This window comes from Pleurodeles waltl, chromosome 7 (genome assembly GCF_031143425.1).
Source record: "Pleurodeles waltl isolate 20211129_DDA chromosome 7, aPleWal1.hap1.20221129, whole genome shotgun sequence".
NCBI lineage: Eukaryota > Metazoa > Chordata > Amphibia > Caudata > Salamandridae > Pleurodeles > Pleurodeles waltl.
The window spans coordinates 868,545,122-868,562,079 of record NC_090446.1 but is presented as its reverse complement, the minus strand read 5'-3'; positions in this window follow the sequence as shown (position 1 = coordinate 868,562,079).

The window sequence follows — 16,958 nt, the reverse complement described above, 5'->3', positions numbered from 1 at the left end:
AGGTGGATGGCTGTTGGGTGGGTGTGTGCCTGCGTTTGTGTATCTTGGGAGGTGGCGTCACAGACACACTGGGAGAGGACACAGGGGAAGTGTGACTGGCAGTGGGAGTGGTGACTGCATGTGAGCGGGGTGTGGTGGTGGGTGTGCTGGTGATGGCAGTAGTGGCTGCAGATGTAGTGCATGCAGGAGTGAGTGGAGACGAGACTGGGAGGGAAGAGGGAGACGAGGAGGAGGGGGACACAGTGGAGGCAGTGGATGTTGGTGTGTCTGCATCTGTGTGATGCTTGCATGAGTGCCTGTGGGATGTGTGGTGCTTATGTTTGCCTGAGCTTCCCTTGTGTGTTGAGGTGTGTGCATGCTGGTCTGAAGGTGTGCTTGGGATAGGCTGAGGTACAGGGGATTGGATCTGGGTGGAGGAAGTTGGAGGGGGGAGGCTAGACACAGGGACAATGGCTGCCATCAGTGCTGACGCCAGAGTCTGAAAAGCTCGCTGAAGGGCCGCCTGACCAGAATGAATGCTCTCCAGGAATGCATTTGTTTGTTGCAACTGCCTTTCTACACCCTGGATGGCATTCAAAATGGTAGACTGCCCAACAGTGAGGGACCTGAGGATGTCAATGGCCTCCTCACTGAGGGCAGCAGGGGTGACTGGGGCAGGGCCTGAGGTGCCTGGGGCAAAGGTGATGCCCACCCTCCTGGGTGAGCGGGCACGGGGCAAAGGCTGTGGGGCTGCTGGGAGGGCAGAGCTGGTAGGGGGGGTGGCGGCTGTACCTGTAGATGCGGGGGGCACAGATGTTGCCGCCACCACAAGGGAGCTCCCATCAGAGGATGAGTCCGTGTCACTGGTGTCAGCTCCTGTCCCCACCGTGGAGCTCCCCTTGACCTCTGTCCCACTGGTGTACTCCGAATCCGTTGTCTCGCCCTCCAGGGCCATGTGGGATGCAGCTCCCTCCTGCTCTGTTGCCACTGCTCCTCCGCCTGATGAAGCTAATGCACACAAGAACAGGGAGACCACAAAAAGGGGGGGGAACGACATGTTGAGTGTATGCATTACCGCTACCGTTGGCGGACACGACAGACACAGAAGCCCCCTGCACTATGCCGCGCACTTGGCCTCCACTGTTCAATCCTTGGGACATGGCCTTCAAGGCTATGGACGACATCTGCGCACATCGATGTCACAGGAGCCTGACTAGGTGTACTTGGCACTGTACACAGGTGGGTGCCACAGGCTCTGCCAGCACAAGGGGACCTTGCCTCCTAAACTCGGCCTGGCTTAGGGAAACCCACAGCCCACCTCCCCCACCCAGACACCTCCACTGCACGCCAAATCAGCAGAATGAGAGTGTACTCACCCCCTTGTGGCTGCTGTGATGCCCCCAAGCGCCCATCCAACTCCGGGTACGCCACTGCCAGGATCCTGAACATAAGGGGGATAATGGTGCGACGGGCACCCCTCCCACATTGGGAGGCCATCCCCAGCTGGGCCTCCGCCATCTTCTTGCTCCAGCGGCGAATGTCCTCCCATCTTGTACGGCAGTGGGTGCTCCGTCTGTGGTAGATCCCCACTGTCCGGACATCCTTGGCGATGGCAAGCCAAATATCTTTTTTCTGGTGGGCGCTGACCTACATGAATTGTACACGGGAAAAAGAAAAGTTATTACCAAATGCACTGTCACAGTCATTGGCCCCCATCCCTACCCTTGCCATGATGCACATGCACTCACCGTTGTTTCATGCACGCCTCAATCTCCCCCCCATCTTTCATTCACCCCACTCCACACAGACATAGCCCATACAGCATGCTCCCAGTGTATTTACCTGTTTGTCTGGAGGACAGTAGAGTAGCGTGTACTGGGGGAGGACCCCATCCACGAGTTTCTCCAACTCCTTCGATGTGAAGGCAGGGGCCCTTTCCGCAGTCGCACGAGCCATTGTCTCTTCCAGACCGAGGACACAGCAGTACTTGCAGTGTAGGTCCTCTCCTGTCGAAGATCAGGTATCGAGTGATTGAACAGATAGAAAATGGCGCTCACGTCCGCAGCGGTGCGTACCGTCACCACCGGCGTACATTGTCATTGGCTCCTGGGACCCATAGGTTCCAATGTTAACCAATGCAGTATTGGGCCGCGGTCTTCGACCGCCTACCGCGACAGTGTACAACGCCAGCGCAGTTACCTCACATCCCATTGTCCCACTTTACAGGTCAGGCAGCTGCAATTCCAGGGGCCCACATGGCTTAATTTTTAACTGCGTCACACATACCTAGGCCTAGCCTCAACACACATACAGGCCAAATATCGGATTATGATTCGTGTTCTGTGTAAGCTGTGTATACGTACCTCTGAGTTGTTTGACTCTGTGCTCGCTGTTGTCCTTGATAGGCACCGTCCGCTGGGACATGTGAGGAGATGGCAGCATCCTCCTGTGTACAGAACACTGGTGGACCTGTCGACAATGGAAGTAAGAAATGTGATCATCACCTACAGGCTTGACCGTGCCACAATCCAGGAACTGTGTGCCCTGCTGGAGCCAGACCTGATGTCAGCTATCCTCCATCCCACAGGAATTCAAGTGCAGGTGCTCTCAGTACTCCATTTCCTTGCAAGTGGGTCTTTTCAAACAACAGTGGCCATAGCATCAGGGATGTCCCAGCCTATGTTTTCCAATGTGTTGTCCAGAGTGTTGTCTGCCCTGCTGAAACACATGCGGAGCTACATCGTTTTCCCTCAGGTGGAGGATTTGCCTACAGTTAAAGGAGACTTCTATGCCCTGGGACATCCCCAGCATCATAGGTGCCATTGATGGGACACATGTGTCTTTGGTCCCCCCCCTGCAAGAGTGAACAGGTGTACAGAAACCGGAAAGGTTATCATTCCATGAATGTGCAGATGGTGTGTTTGACAGACCAGTATATCTCCCATGTGAATGCCAAGTTCCCTGGCTCAGTGCATGACGCCTACATCCTGCGGAATAGCAGCATTCCTTATGTGATGGGGCAACTCCAGAGGCACCGTGTGTGGCTATTAGGTGAGCACCTGGAAGGAAGTCAGTGGGAATGGTTGTCTGGGGATATCCCTCCAGGTTACTGTGTGTCTAACAGTTGTCCCTCGCAATTTGCAGGTGACTCTGGTTACCCCAACCTGTCATGGCTACTGACCCCAGTGAGGAATCCCAGGACAAGGGCAGAGTACACTACAATGAGGCCCCTGGGTGAACTCTGCGGATAACAGAGCAGACCTTCGGCCTCCTGAAGGCCAGGTTAAGGTGCCTCCATATGACAGGTGGATCCCTATTCTACTCACCAAAGAAGGTGTGCCAGATCATCGTGACCTGCTGTATGCTTCACAACTTAGCTTTGCGATGACAGGTGCCTTTTCTGCAGGAGGATGGTCCAGATGGCGGTGTTGTTGTAGCTGCGGAACCTGTGGACAGTGAAGACGAGGAAGCAGAAGAAGAGGACATGGACAACAGGAACTCGGTGATCCTGCAATATTTCAAGTGAGACACAGGTAAGAATACAAACCTGCCTACTACATGTACTTTAACACTACTACCTCTCTACTGTCTGTCGTTTTAACCCAGTGTATGGTCACTGAGTTGTCACTTTCCCTTACGATTTCACAGATGTGGGTACCACTGTGTGATATCAGCTTTGTTTTCTCATGGACTAGAGCTGTGTGACATAGGTATGTTGACATTAGAATTGAAAGAGCATTTTGCCACAGTAATAGCTAATACACATTCCGAAATCACAGACAGAGTCCAGATTGTTTTGTGCTTCAAGAGTGTTTATTTAAGTGCTCAATATTGGAGGGGGTTGTAAAATGGTGAGGGGTGATGGTGGAGGAATGTCCATGGCAGAGTCCAGTCTATTAGTCTCACAGGTGCATTGCCCAGATGGGTATAGGAAGTGGAGCTGGGGCAGTTTGAGGATGGACAGGGTGACTAAGTGGGACAGAAGGATGACATTCAGGGTGGTCTCATTTCTTGGTAGGGGTCTTGGCATCGTTCTCTGTCTTTGTCCTGGATCTCAGGGACCGTTTGTGGGGTGGTTCTCCCTCTGCAGGGGGTGGGGTGCTGGTGTGGTGGTCCTGTGGTGGTGCCTCCTGTCCACTAGCGCTGGCAGAGGTGGTGGGCAGTCCATCGTCCATGCTAATGTCAGGGGCCCCTTGTTGTGCCACATTGTCCCTCCTGGTGTTGAGTACTTCCTTCAGCACCCCTACGATGGTGCCCAGGGTGGAATTGATGGCTCTGAGTTCCTCCCTGAGGCCCAAATACTGTTCCTCCTGCAGGCGCTGGGTCTCCTGAAACTTGGCCAGTACTGTTGCCATCGTCTCCTGGGAGTGGTGGTAGGCTCCCATGATGGAGGAGAGGGCCTTGTGGAGAGTGGGTTCCCTTGGCCTGTCCTCCCCCTGTCACACAGCAGCCCTCCCAGTTCCCATGTGTTCCTGGGACTGCTATAAAGACACAGGGCAAATTAGCTATAGATGCATTACATGTAAGTAGACTTTGCATATATAGGCCGAAATCTGAGCATGACACTTTATTTGTGGGAACGAGTGAATGCAGGCATGTGTTTTTGTTTCAGAGTAAATGGACATTCATGATAAATGGACAGGATCCAGTGATCCCTGGGATCTATTATATATGTGGGCTTAGTGCTTATTACCGTCTTCCAAAGGGATGCTATGGGACATGTTATTTGGGAATAGTTTTACCAAAGATCTACCAGATTGATGACTTAAAGCAAATTCCTAAAATGTCTGAATTACAACATACTAGACAAAAGCGAGAGACAGCGGCTGCTGTCATGGGTGATATATTTGGAGCCATAATTACTTCAGTAGGGGTTATCTTAAACTCCATAAAGATTCAAAAGTTGTCTACTATTGTGGATAACATGCTAACAAACTTCACAGGGGCTATACTCCTGATGGATACTGAACTTGCTGCGGAAAGAGCTATGACTCTTCAAAACCGGCTTGCTTTAGACATTCTTTTAGCAAAGAGTGGCGGAGTCTGTAAAATGCTTAATGAGCGCCATTGCATGAACTTGCAGCAGCTTGCTCTGATTCTTTGTGCAAGAGGTGCTGTTCTGGTGCGAGCGGGCCCATTTGTGGTCACAAAGAGCATTAAAGCTTGATTTCAGGAGCCACAAAGCCACTGTCAAGGGCCCAAGACTGGAGGGATGCCTCTTGGGAGTCAGGAACTGGCTGAAGATGGATCCAGGAGCTGTAGCAGATATGTTGGTAGTCTTTTGTGTCCCTGAGACTTCAGAAAAACAGAAGACAAACTAGTAAGTCCTTGGAGTCACTCCGGTCCTTCTCACTACCAGGCAAGGAGGTCAGCAGGTCAGCACTGCAGAGCAGGAGTCCAGTAGAGTCACGAAAAATCCAGCAAAGTGTCAGTTCATTCAGCAGCATAGCAGTCCTTTTTCCTAGCAGACTATTCACAGACCCAGATGTGCACTGACTTGGTAGGGTCAGACATTCAGATCTTTTAACCAGTGGTGCATTTGAAGTGGGGGAGAGTTCAAATAGAGGCCTTCAAAGAGTGCAGAGTAACTGCCCTGGCTCCAAAATAACTGCAGGGGTTTATACAACCATTTTAGATGTGTCAGCTCCTACCTCCCATCCTTCCAAGAGTGGCCCATCAGGATGTGGATGGTCCATCAGTCACACCTACGCTCCCTTTGTGTGTGACTGTCTGGAGGGAATGCACAAGAGCCCAGCTGTCACCTACCCAGATGTGTATTCAGAGTCAGGTAGAAGGTTATGGTAGAAGGTCATGGTTAAAGTAACAAAAGCCAAATTTTCTAAAGGTGGTGTTTTCAGAATTATAGTTTAAAATCTGACTTTACCATAAATTGTGATTTTAAATTGTGATTCCAGAGTCACAAAACTTGGGGGTCCCATTGCTTCGCAATTGGAAATTACACTTATAACAGGTAATAAGGCAATCCCAATGTTATCCTATGGGACAGAAAGGCCTTGCAGTGGTGAAAAACACATTTAAGAGTTTGTCACTACTAGGACATGTAAAACTTGAAAGTACATGTCCTACCTTTTAAGTACACTGCACCCTGCCCTTGGTTCTGCCCTAGGGGTGACTTGTATGTATAAAAAAGGAAGGTTTTGGCCCAGCAAGAGAGTTAATTTGCCAGGTCGAATTGGCAGTTTAAAACTGCACACACAGGCTCTGTAATGTCAGGCTTTAGGACTACTTGACAGCTACCGATGTGTGTGGCACAGTCAGTGTTGCAGGCCCACCGGTAGCAGTTAACTTACTGGCCCTAGGCACATGAAGTACACTTTACTAGGGACATAAAAGTATATTAAATATGCCAATTGTGGATTAGCCAGTGTTACCATGTTTAAAGCAGAGACCACATGCACTTTAACACTGCTTAGCCGTGGTAAAGTGCCCAGAGTCCTAAAGCCTGCAAAAACAAGGTCGGCAAAACAGGTCATAAAGCAAAAAAGTTAGGGGAAACCACGCCAAAGAAGCCAGGTTTAACACTAATGTGTTGGAATACATGTTGCAGGGAATTCACCTTCTGGTGAAGCCACAAAAGCAGCAGTTCAGACTGCTTTTGTAGCTGCAATTACACATTCTCATATGAGGATGGGTGACAACATCATGGCTGCAGTAACTGCTTCATGCAGTGGTGCACTTGTATCTAAAAAATATAGAGCAAAATATTCCCATGTGTTGAGTTCACCAAACATTGCCTTTGCTTGCATTCCCGGGGTGGGTGATCGAGTAATACACAATGAGGACCACAGACTAGAGCTAGTAATAGTTGCATATGAGGGGTTGACGTCTTCACATGCTGCTGTGGCAGGAACGGTTTCATTACTTCAGAAACACAACTGGTTGCATGGCCTGTACAAGCAGGCAAAACAATATGGGGATCATTACGACCCTGGCGGTCGGTGGTAAAGCGGCGGTAAGACCGCGAACAGGCCGGCAGCAAAAAAATTGAATTATGACCGCGGCGGTCATCCGCCACTTCACCATTCCGACCGCCATGGCAATGAAGACTGCTGGGCTGGAGATTGCGGTCTTCAGCCCGGCGGTCGTCACTAGACCGCCGACGGTATCAGGACCCTGCATACCGCCATGGATCTCGGGTGGTTGGGAACCACCATGAGTTCCATGGCGGTAGGCACTATCAGTGCCAGGGAATTCATTCCCTGGCACTGATAGGGGTCTCCACCACCCCCTCTACCCCCATGAATCCTCCCCCCCTCCACCATCCCCCCAAAGGTGGCACAACCCCCTCCCCACCCCGACCCCGAACATGCACATATACACACCCCTACACGCACACACCCCCAACATGCACATATACACACCCCTTCACGCACACATACACCGGACAACACATACCTGCACACATACAAACAGACATGCACACCGTCCGACCCGCACACATTTCCCATACACACAACACCCCCCGCATGCATACACTCACTCACTCACCCCCTCTACACTCTCACACGTACACCCCCATGCGCGCACACAACACACAACACCCCCCCAGCCCCTTCCCTAACGGACGATCAACTTACCTTGTCCGTTGATCCTCCAGGAGGGGACGGAATCCATGGGGGTAGCTCCACCACCAGAACACCGTCACCAGAACACCGCCACACCGAATCATGGGACGTGATTCAGTGGGCGGTGTTCTGTTGACGTGGCGGTGGAGGGTGAGCAACCTCCACTTTCCTGCCATCCGCCAGTATAGCTGCTGGCGGCTTTCCGTATGAAAAAGGACGGCGGGCTGCCAGCGGTCATAATACGCGGCGCGGAAGACCGCCACCACTGGCGGTCTTCAGCACAGCGGTACCTCGGCGGTAATGACCCCCTATGTCCTTATAGGTGACACTTGCCAACAAATTAAAGATTCCACAACTGCACCATTTGCCCACACAAATACCCCTCATGGTTTCAAATAAATGTCCCCGGTGCATATACTTAGTTCATTGCAGACCCTTAAACTCCTTAAATTCTGATGGCTTATTTATATCCATTCTCCTAGCTGTAGATTAATGTTCTAGGTTCCTATGGATGTGGCCAAAGCAATCAGCTGACGCTCAAACTGTTATTAAAGATTTGAAAGTCTTTGTAGCGACATATGCAGTAGCAACATTCTACTCGGCCCAGTGCCTTAGATTTGCCTCTAACACAGGATGCCATCGGAACCCTGGGTGTTGCTGTGCATTACTCTTCTCACCCTGAATTAAATTTGGTAGCAGAAAGGAAGAACCATGACTTAAAGCAGTCATCAACAGCTAAATGATTAGGTTCAGGTCAAATGTGGATCCATCACTTGGATCCAGAGAGCTTTACATAATCTGCCTAGAAGACCTTTGGGAGGCTGGATCCCCTATGAGGTCCTTTTCAGCATCCAGATGTACTTTCCAGATCTTGATAATCCTGGTACCGTGTCAGTGGGCACTCCATTCGACAGAATGAATGTTTCGCCATCTCACAGATGAGCTGTCTTCTGTGACGAGCACTTAAATGAAATCACCAAAGGGTCTGCCACTGATGAAGTAAAGGAGCAATCAAAATCTCCTGGCTGGATGCCAAAGTTTGTGGATCTAATCCACAAGAAGATTGTCAACAAGAAAGAGGTCAGCCCATCATACCTAGCACTGGCACCAGTCTTAGGCATTCAAGCTACAGGAACTGTGGTATTGCCTCTGCTTGTCGGTTGTAAAAGTATTCGCTTTGTCTCAACAGATCAGATTAAGCTACACCATGTAACCAGTCCTACACAGTAGGCCTCAAGGGCTCCTGAGTAGTTACCTGCCTCCTCTTACTACGTTGCATAAAATCCCTCTACAAGAATTAGGTAATACAAGTAATGCTGCTACCCAGCTTGGGACTACAGATGTTCAATTTCCATTGGTTCCTCTCACAACTGCTAGTACAGGACAATCTCCAGATGTCCTGTACGAGCATTAGCAACTGGAACCAATGGCCTCAAATGCTGTTTCCAACAACTTAATTGTGTATTACCAACCACCTTTTGGAGAGGCAATCAGTTCTCCTTCGCCACATGCCTCAGGTTACTTTATCAACATTTATGATTTTTCTTCAAATTCTTCACACTCTTCTTTGCATGGAGTATGTGTCTTTCTTGCCCAGCTAAAAAATACTTACCTCATTCCTCCATGGTCCTACATTTGGAATGCCATTTCTTTGTTTTTTTCTCTTAATTTGGATTGGGTTTGTTACAATGTTCTGCTTTATTTTAAATGGACATTGCCTTCCAGAATGCATTGTTCCTGAACTGGTAGCTGAAGTGTTGAAGCCTCATTCTTCCTCACAGAGGGTGCAAAAAAACCTGTCTCTTGTGACCATTTGTGCATTTTCTGTCTCTGATGGAATTGTGTGGGATAAGATTCTGTTTGATGTTTTTGGCTGTACAGAAACTTTACAGATACCATATGTTTTTTAGATTTCAATGTACAATGTTATTGTCCCTGGTGCTATCTCTGATGAATAGGATGTGACGATGGTGAGAAGTATGCTGTCCAAATTGGAAAGCCATTCTGTATATGAAACTGAGAATTTGTATTTGAATTCTACTAATTCTGGTGAAATGTTTTGCTACCATCATTATTTACGTAGGGCTAGTTCTCCCTGTGCAATTTTTACTGGGAAGATTTAGGAAAAAATGTGGCTGTTGTGGACAACGGTATGACTACGCTGTCAACTCACATTTATTCTTTGAATACTATTATGTCATCTGTATTCAATATCATATAAAATGACATGCCTTTATTACAGCGTGGACAGAATCAGCTGAGATTGATTATGCAATTGAGTTGTACATAACAAAAAAAGGGGGCAAACCCTGTAATCTGTGGACCTGGGTGAATAAGTCTGTGAACGAAAAAGGAGTCCGTGTATTAGCCTCGACTTCCACAGCATAGGTACAACCTCCCAAAAGGTAAGGTTTTTATTGTAGATTGATTTTTATTTGAAAACGTTCCTCCTTTTATTATGAAAATCAAATTCCTTTGTAAAAAGATTTTTGCAAAATAAAATATTACAGATCGAAAACAAACTCAAATCAGAACATCCAAAGTAATGATAACATTCTTACAGAAAAAGAGTGAGGAACTCCTACAAAGTGAGGGCACAGTGAAAGGTGAATAAGTGAACGTAAAGTGCACCATTGTTATTTACATGTATATGCACGAAAAATGTGTAATCTACCATGTCAAAGCCAGTAGATATGTTTTAGAGGAATGATAGCTGTGTGATGGAGGTTCAATACAAAATGGAAGCTCAAGGGGGACAGCTTTTGACCACTAACAATAGGATCACGTGACCACAGGGACCAAGCCATAATGAACATTGTGCTGGAGAACTAATGGAACAAAGAGTTGATTAATTATCTCTGTATATGTTTACACAACTACAATATACACGTGTGTACCAAAGTAAAAGCTGTCTGCAACACATACTGATGCTGATGTGCATAGTTCCACTTCCTATTCAGTTTCTTCCAAAAATCCATTATGTGAAGCAACTATAAAGACTATTCAAAAACTGCACTGTGTAGTATGTTTGAGTTCTGCAATAGTATTAAAAATGTACTATGAAATGCTATTCTCAAAACCTACATGCATAGTTTCTGCCTCTATTTCTTCTATCTTTTTCAGTGCAGAGATTGCCACCCCGTATAAGGAGTCTCCACACATATAGATATGCATTTATTTTAGTAGTAAATTTGAGAAGGACAGATGGGTGTGAGCTGAAAATTTGGGAATACATATGAATAAAGGGGTGAGGATTCAAGAGCAGTAATGAGGAGTTTAGAGAGGGTCAGAGACGGTCAGGAACTATTTAGGGAGAGATGTCCACCCACGAAAGAGTAAGCCTATTGCTATTCACAAACTGAACTTCAGAGCTGAAGTAAGTCCAGCACCACACATGGCCAAATTCAACACCTCTGATAGAAAATATTGAAGGTTGGGTTTTAAACCCCATCTGAAATAAATGATAAATGCAATTACATTTTTTAAATTAGAAAAAAATATAAATAGCTATAATTTAATGTTTAGAAATCATACACATATAAAATAGTTATAATTTATTAATTTATAAAATATTAAATAAAATACAAAATATGTTAATAAACCTTACTTTTTTAATTTTAAAATAAAGTTATGATACATGTTATAAAAATATAATTAATGTATTTTTAATGAATTCCATGTGTCACTTTTAATAACCATTAATACATAATAAAAGAATATATTTTTTTTAACTTAGGTGGATTTTTTTTTTTTTTATTAAAAGTAAGAAAAATATATTTAATATAATATTTTTACATTAATTGGAGACTTAGTTCCAAATTAAGTTAATACTGTTGTTGCATTCTTGTCTTTAGTTCTACATTTCAAATAAATACATAAATTTAATTTACATTGTTAATTAGCATAAAAATATTTTTACTCTTTTCTTTTTCGAGTTAAATTTTCCCTATACTATACCATAGGGAGACTCACAGTATAGATGGAGATCTCCACTTGAAAGAAGGTGGCTCACATTGGTTTGGAAGATATTGAAGGTGCCCCATGGAACAAATCTATCTAGAAGAAAAGCCACAGAGTCGAGCTGCCTGATGACTATTGAACTATGTAAGGACAATAGTACGTCAATACAAGATGAGGATCAGTACTACAAGGATCTCTCTTGTGACCTCCAATGTCCCTCAACCTTTAGCGTCCTTTACTGACCTCCAAACAGACCCTAAGATTGCCTTCTTCCTTTCTGACCAGAAGACAATTGTTGGGATTTTTTGATGAGACCAGGTGCATAGCTTAGTCAGTATGATTAGGGGGGTGTGAGCTTCAGATTTCCCAACAATCAGGCTGGGACATCTTGTTAACACATTATAAGAGCAGCAGGACGTGAGGGAGCTTAAGAGGCAGTGGAATGAGAGAGGAGTGTGGATTGTTAGGGACACCTAATAAAGCAATATTTTCAAACTAATCAACATTTTTAAGGTCTTCCAAACATAGATGAAAGAGTATGTGTTTTTGTCAGTGTGGGCATATAAAAATCCCAAGTGAAATCCAACAAACATTTCATATTACCCGATTGAAAGCACTTTAACTCAGCTATTTACTACAGAATACATTTTTTAAGGTGGGGTGTAACACCCAAAAACACCACCTCCCCGGAGATACCCCACTAGTTACCTAACTTTCTTAGTATGCCTCCTCAGACCGCATGCCAATCTCTGCAGTGGTCACAAAGATGTTTCACTTAGAAGCCCATTTTGTGTGTGTACTTTTGAGCACATTTTGTTTCCCAAGGTGGCCTCATTTTGGCGACGAGAGTGGTGAGGACCTCACAGACCTGAAGCCTCAACTGGACGCTGCCTTACAGCCTGTTTCCACTTCAAAATTGTTCCCGCTCCAGCTTCGAATTGAGACTGAAGCCAACTGCAGCCCAGCACATCTTTTTATCGACAAGTGAGTCTGGGGGCCAGGAACGCGGGCCAGGGAGCAGGAAAAACTCTCTCTTTCCACCTCACGCACCTGATACAAGACACGAGGCGTAAACGCTTTAGAGTGCCACGCGTGCACAGTGTCCCTGCGTGCCGGCAGCACAACGAGGTGACGCTTAGCAGCATAAAGCCGCATGCACACAGTACCTTCGCACGCCTCCTAGGCAACATAGAAACGCTTCCTTCAATGCTGCAGCACGTGCATAAAGCTGTGTGCACACAGCGTCTTCGCACGTCTCCTAGGCAACAAGAGACGCTTCCTCCTGTGTTTCTGCGTCCATCGAAGGCAACGAGGGCACGCCTAACAACACAGCTGCTTGAACCTGAAGCCGTGTGTGCACAGTGTCTTCGCACAATACAAAGAAACAAATAAATACTTAGTTACTAAGAACTTGAAGTGCATCTTTGTTTAACAACGTGGGAAACAAACATAAATATATGAAATTGGAACTTCGCAAGTCTCAGTATCTTTGATGTGACTTCAAAAGCTTCTATTAATAAGACTGTGTACTAACTAATAGTATCTTTCCTAAGGTGATGTGCTGTACTAAATAGGAAAAATTCTTGCAAACAACAAGTGGAAAACTAGTGGTTTCATTATTAATTTGTGCAAAATAATAATTTAAATCTGGTGTATGATTACGTTGTACCATCTTTAGAGTATATATAACTGTTTAAGGGAAGGTTACCTTGCCATGAGGTAGCTCCTGGATGGGTGAAACCAAGAAGAGACTGTGTGCTCCGTTACCTCATTTTGACAGTCTCTTCTTGGTTTCACCAAGTTTATTGAAGTATAAGTCCAGTGTGTAGAAGCCTAATCCTGTCAGCAAGACGTTCAAAGCCAACTGCCACACGAACCTTGCTAGATCCCTGCTATTCCATATTCCATGTCCTTAGAACTGTCTTGCTCACAAGAATGAGTGTTTCCAATAACAACAAGAGAATACATACATAGTGCTCAGCAAAAGATTACCTAATACAAAAGTCAGTGTACAATACCACACACCGCCTCCCCAGAGTTACCCCACTAGTTGAGGCTTTTCTTAGTATGCCTCCTCAGACCGCATGCCAATCTCTGAAGTGGTCACAAAGATGTTTCACTTAGAAGCCCATTTTGTGTGTGTACTTTTGAGAACATTTTGTTTCCCAAAGTACCGTACTTTTGAGCCCCTGTTGTTTCCCAAAGTGCCCTTGAAAGAAGACTATGTCAGTTCTCTTCAGCAGTTTCTTATATTCAAATATCCGAAGTGGTGTGGCATAAAATAATTCTAACCATATTCAGCAGTTTAAAATATATTTCCACATTCCCTTTCTCACTGTTCCAGGGATTGGAGTGCAGAGTCACTGGAGACCATCTTTAGCTCCTACTTGGAATCCTGCTCCGCCCATTGTGGCCACTCCACCTAACGATCATCCCATTGCATAGCAAGGTGAGCTCTTCTATCCATTTAAGCGTGGTGGTTTTATTGAGCAAGAGAAGACGTCCCAATACTTTGGTGGCATTGTGGAAATCTGAGCCAGGGAGGTTTGGCTGTGCATGGGTGAATACCCTCTGCAGCACAGCACCCTTGAGGAGCCTCAATGCCATTTTCCACATCTGACCCGCATGATTGCGCTACAATCTCCCACAAAACCAGAAAGCTTGCTGACTCAACCTTTACAACACAAAAACATTGTGTACTCTTACAACGAGCAAGCTAAGTGGGTCTGTCTGTCTCTAGGGCATTGCCACAGCACCTAGAGTCTTTTCCTAAACTATATTGCCAAATAAAAAAAAAATGTTAAGTATAGTAGGCAGGGTCTGCTTGTTATGAAGCTATTCTGTCAAAGACGATAGGCCACTACTGTATTGACTATAGCCTGTTTTACATTGCCTATTGTTATGTACCTTTATAATGCAAGGCTGGGCTGACTTTTTAATCTCATTGGCCATTTCCTCGGTGGGCTGATGCCTTTGGAGGCTGGTTTTATAAGACCCAGGGCTGCTGCTGGTACCGTGGTCACTTCATCGCAAAAGGGACTGGGGAAGGCATAAGCAAAACAAGTAAGAGGAGGAAAAAGAGAGATTGAGGAGAGATCAGAGAGAGTAAGAAGAGAGAGAGGAGGGAGAGAGAAATGGAAGATGGATAGATGGAAAGTGAGGGGGTGCAGGAGGGGGATGATTTGAACATTTTTGACAGTGCTGTTGTTGGTGCCCAATCTGGCCCTGTTGTAATGTTATATGTGGTATTTACTTGTGGGTGTAGATTAACGTACTTGGTAATGTACAAGCACAGACTGGATTGGTAGTGCTATTGAGTGTCCTTGCTTGCTCTGTTTTTTATTTTATTTTAAGGCCACGCCACTTCACTGAGTGAGCCCTGCACTGTTCTGTCTCGCTACATCGAATGCAAGGTGTTTACTTAGTTTTCAATGTTATTGTTCAATAACCCAATAAGTGGTTTTATGACACCGGAGGTGAAAGACTTTAGCAGACATATTTGGAGCTCAGTAACACCTTTTAGGTTGTGTTGTCCCTAATTCTGACGATGAAGCTTACTTGTTAGAATATGTCTTGAAACTAATGTGCAGAGAGGAGAAACTCCCTTCATTGCAGGGTAAGAGGGGTGAGAATGGGGTTGAGAGGGCCTGTTACACTGTATTCTTAGTCAGAACCAGAAAGAGAAGAAAGGGGAGAAAGTTTCCACCACTCCAAAGGTGGTGCCACCAGGAAGGGCATTATAAAATGAAATACACAGATGATGATCCTTTGGTTGCTGTTCCCATGTTAGACTGCATGTTATCGGTGGATATAGGTGCAAGTTAGGATCTGTAGTACGCGAGGTGGTACCTCTGTGAAGTACAACTGTCAAGCCAGTGCCTACAGCTCTCCTTGAGATCTTCTGCAGGGTTAGATTCCCCAAGGCTGCTATGTCTGGCCAAGAGACAAATTTAATCTTTCCCAGTGTACGAAAGACGTATAAGCAAGCTGTTGTCATTTATCACTTCTCCACAGCATATGACTGTAAACAATGGGTTGGTGGGATGCTTCAACCAGATACTTAATAGTATAATGGGAATTCCAGTGGAGGGTCTCAGGAGGTACCAGGATCTCCTGATGCCATGTTTTGTTTCGCCTACAGTTAAATTGCACAAAAAGCAGTAGGGTTTAGTACCTTCATGCTTCAGGTTGATCGTCTTGTTTGCATTCACCTGACTTTCGTCAGAGACAGCTGGGAAGGTACCCTTGAGTTACCTACTAGGGATGTCGTAGACAATATGTCTGAGGAAGTTGATGACACAACACGTGAATAAGGTGAAAATATCCCTTCAGTCTAGCTTCTAGGGTACAAGGAGAGAAGTATTTGTTCTGAAACTGATTTATCCTCACACTTTTAAAGGATACATGATGTGGCCCTTACAGTGTGGTAAGGAAAGTTTCTGGAGTATAATGCTTAGATGAGACTTGTGAAACCCAGGACCCCAGAGGCTAAGACACCTTAAAATCTACGTCTGTTAAGATTACATAGTGAACACCATCAAAATATAGAATAGGTTCAGAAGGTGAGTGATCCCCTCCCAGACCAGTTGCACGTTGAACAGAAGGATGACTCAATGAAGGTGGGTAGATGCCTCTGATCTGGCCCCTGCCTACAGCAATAGTGCACAGGTTTTAGGACAGTTTTCCCATTTTTTATCACTCGCCCCTCATCAGGACACTTGACCATGCAAAGCAAGATATAACTGATTTTGGACCAGGTCCAGGAGTGCATCAAGGCATAGATGGCTAAAATATTGGAACTAGGTGTGACTGAGAGTACATGTAGTCCATGGTCAAGTCTTTCAGTACCAGGGCTTAAGCAAGGGTCAATGGCCCTGTGCTTTTGCTTTGACAATCAGCTTCTTAACAAGCTGATGAGCTAGTGGACAATTTGGGTGCTCCATAGTACTTGAATATTTATGACCTGACCAGTGTGCCCTTGGCAATCACTTTGGCAGCTGGTGCTAAAGAAAGGAGCACATTCCCTTTAGTGCCTCTGTCAATTTCAGGTTATGTCACTTTTCTCGCCTTGATAAACTACTTGTTGTGAGGGCTGTAACAGCTCTCTATGACTTACCTCTATGACATACTATGCTCACTAGTTCATGACAGGACCACTTAAGACACCCGCAGAAGGTATTATTAAAGACTTAGGGAGTAAAACAATCAAAGCCACACAGTACTAGATGAGTACTTCTTCTGTGGTACACCTTTCACATCGGGTGCCGAACAGGAAGATGTGCTCATTGGATTTAAAGTTTGATGACTGGTAGACTCCCATCACCGAGATTCAAGAGAGAGCCTTCTTAGGCCTCACTGGGTTAGACCATTACTTTGTGGCATCAACAAACTACAGTTGCAAATCTGGAAGCCCAGACCTCCAGGAAGGAGCAC